Source organism: Stomoxys calcitrans, chromosome 3, assembly GCF_963082655.1.
Source record: "Stomoxys calcitrans chromosome 3, idStoCalc2.1, whole genome shotgun sequence".
NCBI lineage: Eukaryota > Metazoa > Arthropoda > Insecta > Diptera > Muscidae > Stomoxys > Stomoxys calcitrans.
In genome coordinates this window covers 30061582-30071609 of record NC_081554.1, presented here as the reverse complement: position 1 = coordinate 30071609, position 10028 = coordinate 30061582, and positions in this window count along the sequence as shown.

The window sequence follows — 10028 nt, the reverse complement described above, 5'->3', positions numbered from 1 at the left end:
TTCGTCCCTTGGCCGAAAAACATGCCCATACCAAATTTGAAGACGATCGGATGAAAATTGCGACCTGTAGTTTGTTCACAAATTAACATGGACAGACGGACAGACAGACGGACGGACAAACAGACGGACGGACAGACAGACGGACGGACAGACAGACGGACAGACAGACAGACAGACGGACATAGCTAAATGGAATCAGAAAGTGATTCTGGGTCGATCGGTGTACTTATTAATGGGTCTATCTCTCTTCCTTTTGGGTGTTACAAACTAATTCTCTAAGTTATAATACCATGTACCCCAGTATTGGTGTAGGGTATAAATACCGCCAACATTTGACAAGTGCCAACAATGATCGAAAGTCTTAGCAAGGATTTGCTCACAGACAAAATGATATGAATATTGAATAGAAAGGTTATCGAATATTGCAAAAGGTTATTGGGAAGATTAATTCTCCATTGTCCTCTCAAATGGAGACATGAAACAAATGCATGATCTAATGTGACACAACATCCCTACAGAAGATTCTTTAATCCGATTCGCCTTCAAAAACTCACTTTAACAGTTTTCTTCCTAGAAGACAATATAAAGGGCATTATGCCGCAAAGCGCACCAGACCCTAAAACCCTATTAAAGTGACGAAAATGTAATAAAAATGTGTAGAGTAGACAAAAGCAGCAACAAAATTCTCCACCTATTGTTAGAAATATGCGGGGTGGTGAAATGCCATGTACATATGTCAGCATTAAAACTATTTTGGCGTTACAGGTAAATCCTAAATTGCTGCAATATGCACCTTAGGCAAAGACCGCCAAACTGAAATCCCAACCTGGTCTTCATGGTTTATTGGACAAAGAAGATGAAAAGAAAAAGTGCGACCATATGTAACTCCACCAGCTTGCTTTAAATCCTTGAAGGATACAGCAATGATAAAAAAACATCCTTGTCCTTGCCTCATCAATATTTCAAACAAACGAATGAGTTTGTTTCAGGATATTCCGGTGAAGAAGGGTTCCCCTTTTTTGTATTAAGCAAGACTTGCGGTTGAGACATCCATCCTTTCAGTGCACATGGCAATGTGTGTATCAAATTGAGCCTGAAATCACAGATTTAATTTGAAAAAAGTTTCATTTCTTCCTGCTTTGCTTTATTTCTTAACGGCCAACAATTGTTACTACTTTTGTGGCGCAATTTTTGTATCGCCTTTTTTTAACAAAAAAGAAAAAAAATTGGTTAAATTGTATTCTTCTTTAAGTTGGTTTTTTTTCCTTTTTTGTTTGCTGCTCGTGTGTTGAAAAAGGATTTGGTGGAGCTGCTGTTGCCTCTACTGCCACTGCTATGGGCACTGTGGCTTGTGCTCCTGAGCAGAGCCTCATGTTTTCAAATGTCTGCATTTGATTTTGCTATGCAACAGCTGCCATGCGACTCAATGCTTTCATTCTTTGGCGAAAGGATTACATTGCTACAGTTGAAACTTGGTTTTCTTTTTTTTTTTTAATTCTGGTTCCTTTTTTTCGAGTGAGTTAGTGAATGAAGCATTTTTTGAGATTTTTTAAGGAATTGAATTGTTACACATTTGCTTTGGCGATTAAACAATATTTTAACAACTGTCGAATTAAAGAGGTTGCCTTCGTGTGGCTTAAAGATGAAGCCTTTATTCTTCATACCGGATATCAAAGGAGTATTCCCATTGAAAGTGAAGTCAGCGAAAGTCAGCTGTGTGCGTTGATAACAATATTTCTAAAAAAATCACAAAAAGGGATAATCATTATCACTATAATCAGCTCCTATCACTAGGGAGTAGGTGGGGTATGGCAAATCCGTCTGACGAACAAGGTAGTCCCGAAATATAACTATGTGGGTAGTTTGTCTGTTTGTTTATATGGGTTGTAGGAAAGTCGTCTGATGACGTGGATGTGGGTAGCTCGCACGGGCTTTTTGAAGGCATGTCCCAAACGAGTATCGCCCCGTAAAACCAGCCAGCCATGGTGGTCTCCGGAGCTAAAGGTGCTCAGCAGGGAGAATAGCACAAATGCAAATTTTGCCCATGAACACTCCACTAAGGAACAGGGGCAAACTTCTCACATATCAATGAGTGCTGACCGATTCAAGTTTAAGCTCAATGATATGGAGCCTCCTTTTTATAGCCGAGTCCGAACGGCGTGCCGCGACACCTCTTTGGAGAGAAGTTTTACATGGCATAGTACCTCACAAATGTTGCGAGCATTAGGAGGGGAAAACCACCGCTGAAAATTTTTTCTGATGGTCTCGCCAGGATTCGAACCCAGGCGTTCAGCGTCATAGGCGGACATGCTAACATCTGCGCGACGGTGGCAGGTTTTTTAATAAGGCCAAGAGGGAGAACAAGGCAGAAGGCTGGAACGAATATCGCGACGACCTTGGCAAGTTCAACAAGTGAAAAGGCGTTAAGTTCTGTAAACCACCATTCGTCAAAATCCGGTGAAAAATACATACCTTATGCCCCATAGCAACTATCACTGTCCCAAATTTCAACGAAATCGGACAATAAATGCGCCTTTTATGGGACCAAAACCTTAAATCTAGAGATCGGTCTATATGGCAGCTATATTCAAATCTGATCCGATTTGAGCCAAATTGAAGAAGGATGTCGAAGGTCCTAATACTACGCACTGTCCCAAATTTCGGCGAAATCGCACAATAAATGCGCCTTTTATGGGCCCAAAATCTTAAATCTAGAGATCGGTCTATATGGTAGCTATATCCAAATCTGGACCGATTTTGGCCAAATTGCAGAAGTATGTCGAAGGGTCCAACATAACTCACTGTCCCAAGTCTCGACGACATCAGACAATAAATGCGTCTTTTATGGGCCCAAAGCCTTAAATCGAGAAATCGGTCTATATGGCAGCTATATCCAAATCTAGACCAATCAGGGCCAAATTAAAAAGGACGTCGAGTGGTCTAACACAACTCACTGTCCCAAATTTCAGCAAAATCGGATAATAAATGTGGCTTTTATGGGCCTCAGACCCTAAATCGTCAGATCGGTCTATATGGAGGCTATATCAAGATATAGTTCGATATAGCCCATCTTCGAACTTCACCTGTCTATGGACAAAAAAGAATCGGAGCTATGTTTCAGCTCAATATCTCTATTTTAAAAAACTATAGCGTGATTTCAACAGACAAACGGACGGACATGTCCAGATCTTCTTAGATTTTTACGCTGATCAAGAATTCTGAGGAGAATTGGAAAACACTAGTAAGGCATCTAGGGAGAGCAAAGTGCTCTCGAAGGATCCTGACATGCCTAGCTTTTGCAGCATTTAAATATTTAAATGGCCAGAAAGTACGGACTCCCCACTTTATCTTCTCCTCGTCAAAGATGTCCCTGATGAGGTCATCCTCTAAGGCCGCATATGTAGGTATTGCGATATCTTGATCGCCGACATCTTCCTAGCCGCCCGGGGAATGGGTTCCCATCAAAAGTTCCACCGTCTCCTGACCACTCTCGGTATTAGTCCTGTCCTCCCAGAACTAATACCGGACAGGACAGGATTATTGGATTCCCTTGTGGATTATTTGGATTGCCTGGATAGACAGTTGCGGCCACAGTTCGATTGTGGATGTTAAGGATGCGGAGGTAGTCTGAGGAGGAGAGCCGGTTTTTCTGCGATCTGGGGAAACTTGTGAACGTACCTCTGGGAGGTCCCCTGAGATTTGTTGACGGGACGGGATGGTTTCGACTGGAAGTGCCATAAACTCCGGCGAAGATACATCCCTGCTTGCGTGGGGATGGGCCTTTTTCTTCACCCCCCGCTCGGGGGGTTTCCTTTTTCATTTGTGTATAACCTGTGGATGTGGGCCGAGGACTCACATCTTCTTTCTCTTCCCTTTTATTCTAGGGTATCACAATGGGCAAAACTGGCCTCCGAGTGAACTCACCTATGGTGGGCAATCTATTCAACCTAGCCTAGCCTAACTCTGATAATAATTTTACTCGAGGTCTAACTTTGTAGTTTATATTTTATTCTTTTTTAGATAAACTACAAACTAAGACTTAAGACTGGAAGCCACCGTAGCGCAAACGTTAGCATGTTCGCTTATAATGCAGAACGCCTGGGTTCGAATCCTGTCGAGACCATCAGAAAAAAATTTTCAGCTGTTGTTTTCCACTCCTAATGCTGGCAACATTGGTGAGGTACTATGCCATGTAAAACTTGTCTCCAATAAGGAGTCGCACTGCGGCACGCCGTTCGGACTCGACTATAAAAAGGAGGCCCCTTATCATTGAGCTTAAACTTGAATCGGACTGCACTCATTGATATGTGAGAAGTTTGCCCCTGTTCCTTAGTGGATTTGCCATGGGCAAAATTTGTATTTGTAAGACTTTCAGCTCTCTTATTACCAAAAAAACAACAAATTTACATAAATGGGTCGATTCACAAAATTCATCTTTCTCAATTTTAAAAACAAAATTCAAAATTTCCTTTTACCATCAATTGCTTACACATGTCCAAATTTGAAATTGATTAATATTTAACAAACATTAATGGGACAGAGCATACAAAACAAATCTTCCAATGCGGAAATAATACGACCCATGCTAAAAAGGCAGGTCATATTAAACACGTTTGCCACTGTACAAATAGCAAAAGCAAGGCCACCCCCTCTGACAGAAGCAAAGACTACAAAACGCATTTTTAATCAATCAATGTCATAAATTAGGAACAAAGAACCAAAAATTCAGTCAAAGTAAAAAAAAAAAAAATATCAGAAGTTTCCGCCTGATGATGATGAAAACATTTAGTAAGGTCAATTGGCAGGCAGGACAATGTGCAACAATGGCAACTAAAATTTGCCATCAATAAATGATTGCAAGGGGCGTCTAAAGGGAGTGATGGGTGCAACGAATGCAATGCATACTGCAATTTTTACAGGCCCCCTTTACAAACAACCATAGATAGACCCTCACCCCACACAACCGAACATAAGGCATAAAAAAGGGTTACGCATTCTTTTGTTAAAGGGTGAAACACTCATATGCCATCATTGACCAAATGATCATGTTAATAATTTCTTGTTTGGGGAGGATTTCGTACCAAAAAAAGGCCAATAAAAAAGTTGTCCCATTGCTTTCGCTTACAAAAAGGGGTGTAGATGGGCATAATCGACACCTTTCACCATTTTGTGACGCTTTGTCGTGTATCTCGGTAACAAGTGTTAATAATGATGACATTATGATAACAATGTGCTGTAATATGGGGAGTTGCAGGACGAAAGGGTTTGGTTGTAATTTTTTTTTTTTTTTTTTTTTGTTCAATAAAACCAAAATAACAATCCATTGATTTTTGGGTAAGTTTTGTTCTTTTTTTGTTCCCTCTTTTTGGGAAATTTATGAACTGTCTTGCAATGAACTGTCTCGAAGGATGAGGGAGGGAGAGGTTTTTTTGCATTAACTTGATAGTCTATTAAATATTTTTTTGTTGCATGCTAAATTTACAACAAATGTTGCCTAAGTTCCAGTTAACTTCAATTCAATTAATTTGTTTTAAGAACGTTACATGGCAACTTAAGCATAGCTTCTTATAGGGGTGCCATACCATAGACCGAATTTATATAATTTTTAATATTTTTGACCTATTATTTTATCAGTTGATAAATTGAGATATTAAAACTTGAACAATATCACAAACATTGAATACCCACCATCATCAATTTACTAATCAGACTAGTTTATTATAACTCCACTGGCATATCCTCAGTCATATCCAAATATGGGCTTGTCTGGATATTATTTGGCTAAGGTCTCGGTAATTCTTTTAAACACACAAAAATCAGAAAAATGCATGAAATCATTTTTGAATCGATGGTACGTACGGTTCATATATTTTAATGTTTGAAGATTGTTTCATGCAAATGTTGACCATAACTGCGCCTTAAATTGTCCATCCACTTAGTCCAATTTTGGCAAACTCTTTCCGCCGGTATCTCACGAATAAATGCTTCAATGTTGTCTTCCAATGCGTCAATTGACGCGGGCTTGTCTGTTTACCCTATCAAATTTTGAGCAAATATGTTCAAATTCTAACAAATTCCAACATTATTGCAAATTACCCAAAAACTGAGGAACATATATAGGAAGCTATGTCTAAGTCTGAATCGATTTCGAGCAAACTTCCAAAATATTGCGGTAATTGTCGAGGAAAGTGTTGTACAAAGTTTTGACAAGATTGGTCGTTTGCAGTGGGTCAAGAAGTGAAAATCGGACAATATACATATATGTCAGCTATATCTAAATCTGAACCGATTTCTATGAAATTTATCAAAAATGTCGAGTCATAAGAAAATCCCTCCTGCAAAATTATGACAGAATCGGTTAAAAAATTAGCACATTATTGCAATATTTCTCAAAATCAGACGAACATATATATGGGAGCTATATCTAAATCTGAAGCGATTTTTTCCAATTTCAATAGGCTTCGTATCTAGTCCGAAAAACAATGCCTGTATCAAATTTTAAGACAATCGAATGAAAACTGTGATCTGTACTTTGTACACAAATTAACATGAACAGACAGACAGACAGACATAGCTAAATCGAATCCGAAAGTGATTCTGAGTCGATTGGTATACTTATCAATGGGTCTATCTCTCTTCTTTCTGGGTGAAACAAACAAATGCACTAAGTTATAATACCCCATATCACAGTAATGGTGTAGGGTATAAATCGTGTAAAGGCGTTAAATCCAACGATCTAGGTGGTCAATTCACCGGTTCCGAACATGAAATAAAATGTTCAGCGAACTCGCCTCTCAATAAGTCCATTGTTATGTGTGTTGTGTGGCATCTGGCACCGTTTTGTTGAAACCACATGTTATGCTCTTGTATTTTGGGGAAAAAAAAAGTTGGATATCATCTCAGGGTAGCGTTCACCATTCACAGTTATGTTACGGTTTGCATCATCTTTGAAGAAGTACTGTCCAATGATGCCACCAGCCCTTAAACCTTACCCAACTGTGACTTTTTCCGGGTGCATTGGTAGCTGTTGCAATACTTCTGGCTGATCTTCAATACAAAACCAACAATTCTGCTTATTAACGTACCCATTGAGTCAAAAATCAGCTTCGTCACTGAACACAATTTCAGCGCTATGAACTATCTTAATAGAGCTCGCAATTCTTATACAATATATAAAAATTAATTTGTGTTTGTTTGTTTGTTTATTTTTATGTTTGTGTGTTCCTTATAGACTCAGAAACGGCTGAACCGAAATGAAATTCGGTTGAAATTTTCACAGATGGTGCATAATGGCCCAATGGTGAAAATAGGGTACTACTTTTTTTGATATCTGGAGGGGGGGCGGACCCTTCCCCTTACCCTAATTTTCAGAAACGCCAGATCTCGGAGATAGGTGGTGCTCTCAAATAGTAGCCTAAAAATAAAAATTTTGCTTCCAAATTTCGGATGGGATACCTAGGGGGGCTGCCCCACCCTAAAACCTACCAAATATATATTAAGACAAATCACGACAATATGGGACTCAAATGAATGGTATTTAGGATAAGAAAACGTATCTGATGTCCATTTGTCGGACCAAGTGCTAGGCGGACCACCCCAAGCCCCAAAACACCCCTAAATCGGATATATTTACCGACCATGGCAATATGGGACTCAAATGAAAGGTATTTGCGAGTAGAATACGAATCTGATGTCCAAATTTGAGACCACGTTTCTGCGGGTCCACCCCTTTCCCAAAACACCCCCCAAACTGGACTTATTTACTGACCATGGGAATATGGGGCTTAAATAAAAGATATTTGAATGTAGAATACGAATATGATATCCAAATATAGGACCAAGTGTTTGGGGGGCCGCCTCTCCCCAAAAATATCCCCCAAAGGTTACAAATTTACGACCATAGCAATATGAGGCTTAAATGAAAGGTCTTTGGGAGTAAAGCACAAATTAGATATCAATATTGGGGAAAAGTGCCTATGGGGCCACCCCACCCCCACAACACCCAAATAGTAAGTATTTTCTGACTATTGCAATATGAGGCTCAATAAGAGGGTTTTTAAAGTGGAACACGAATCCGATATACATTTTCAAGGCCAACTCACTGAGTGGCCGCCCATCCCCCCAAACCGGTCATGTTTGCCGACTATGGAAATATGGGGCTCAAATTAAGGGTATGTGGGAGTAGACCACGTATCTGATATCAACATTAGGGGCCAACTGTCTAGCGGACTTCCCACCACCATAACAACCCCCAAATAGGACGTATTTGCTCACCAAGACAATTTGGGTCTTAAAGAGAGTGGTTTCAGCTTTACAATAATTTTTTGAATAATTAAAATAAATTGTAACCATTTGCAAATTGAGACACATGATCCGATCTATTCAATCCATACACATACCGAATTATGTTATTAAGAGCTACATTCAATTTGTGCAGACTTGTTGAATCACAATTTCCGACAATCTCACATCCGTAGGGATGAGGTCTATAACCTGATATAGCTGCCATATAAACCGATCTGGGATCCTCACTTCTTGAGCCCCTAGAGGGTATAATTCTCGTCCGATTTGGAAGAAATTTCGTACAACGGCTTCTACCATGACCTTCAACATGCGTATCTAATAAGGTCTGAATCGATCAATAGCTTGATACAGCTCCCGTATAAACCAATCTCCCGATTTTGCTTCTTGAGCCCCTACAAAGCGCAATTCTTATCTGAATGAACTGAAATATTACACAATGTCTTCTACAATGTTCATCATTAATTTATGGTCCGAATCGGACTATAGCTTGATTTAGCTCCAATAGCACAATAGTTCTTATTCAATATTTTTGTTTGCATAAAAAGAGATACTGCTCATAGAACTCGGCAATGCGATCCATGGTGGAGGGTATGTAAGACCCGGCCGAACTTAGCACGCTCTTACTTGTTTTGTTTTGTCTGAGCAAATAGCAGTCAGTATATTGAGCAGATCGGACGACTGCGAATGGTAAACTCCGAAAGTGACCATTTTAAAGTTTCTGTACAAACATGCTGGTATGTCCAGTGACAAAAATCATTAGAGCAACACACAAATAACTGCCAGGTACAAGATAACACAATGAGAATTTTTAACATTTACTCGATAAAGAAATATCTATCACAAAGTAGGTATTTAAATTTGGGAAACACCAATATGTGACTAGGCCACATAACTAGCCAACGTACGACTTTAAATGCGCAGCCTCCCTAATTAGGCTAAATCGACGAAACTTGTTAAGACTTTATCGGCAGTGGTTATTTATGACAGTGGTTATCCCCTCCTGTCGAAATTTGTGAGGTAATTACCATAGGTAATCAGCCGTAGCCACAGTAGCGCAGAGGTTAGCATGTCCACCTATGACGCTGAACGCCTGGGTTCGAATCCTGGCAGGAACATCAGAAAAATTGTCAGCGGTGGATAGCCCCTCCTATTGCTGGCGACATTTGTGAGGTACTTTGCCATGTAAAAACTTCTCCCCAAAAGAGGTGTCGCTATAAAAAAGAGGTCCCTTATCATTGAGCTTAAAATTTAATCGGAGAGCACTCATTGATTTGTTAGAAGTTTGCCCCAGTTCCTTAATGGAATGTTCATGGGCAAATTTGCAAATTTGCTGGGGACATCCCTAATCATTGAGTTTAAACTTGTTTCCAACATCAATCATTGATATGAAAGAAGTATTCATCCCCGTTGTTCCCTAATGGAATGTTCATGGGCGAATTTACATATAAGGACATATTGGGTAAACAGCCACCACATAAACCTACCAACCACATCCCATAAGAATTAGGCTCAAGAAATCCAAACGAAAGACTGATTTATAAGGGAGCTATAACAGGTTATTGATTTCTGCTATCTAATCCCCAACAAGATTTTCTAGGAATTTATGGAATCTCGTCCTTGAGACTTTTCGAGAGCAATCACAATGAACCATTTGCTTGATACCAAGACAACAAGGAACGATAAGTAGTAATGCTCGAGACCAGCAGCTAAGATAGTAGTGGATG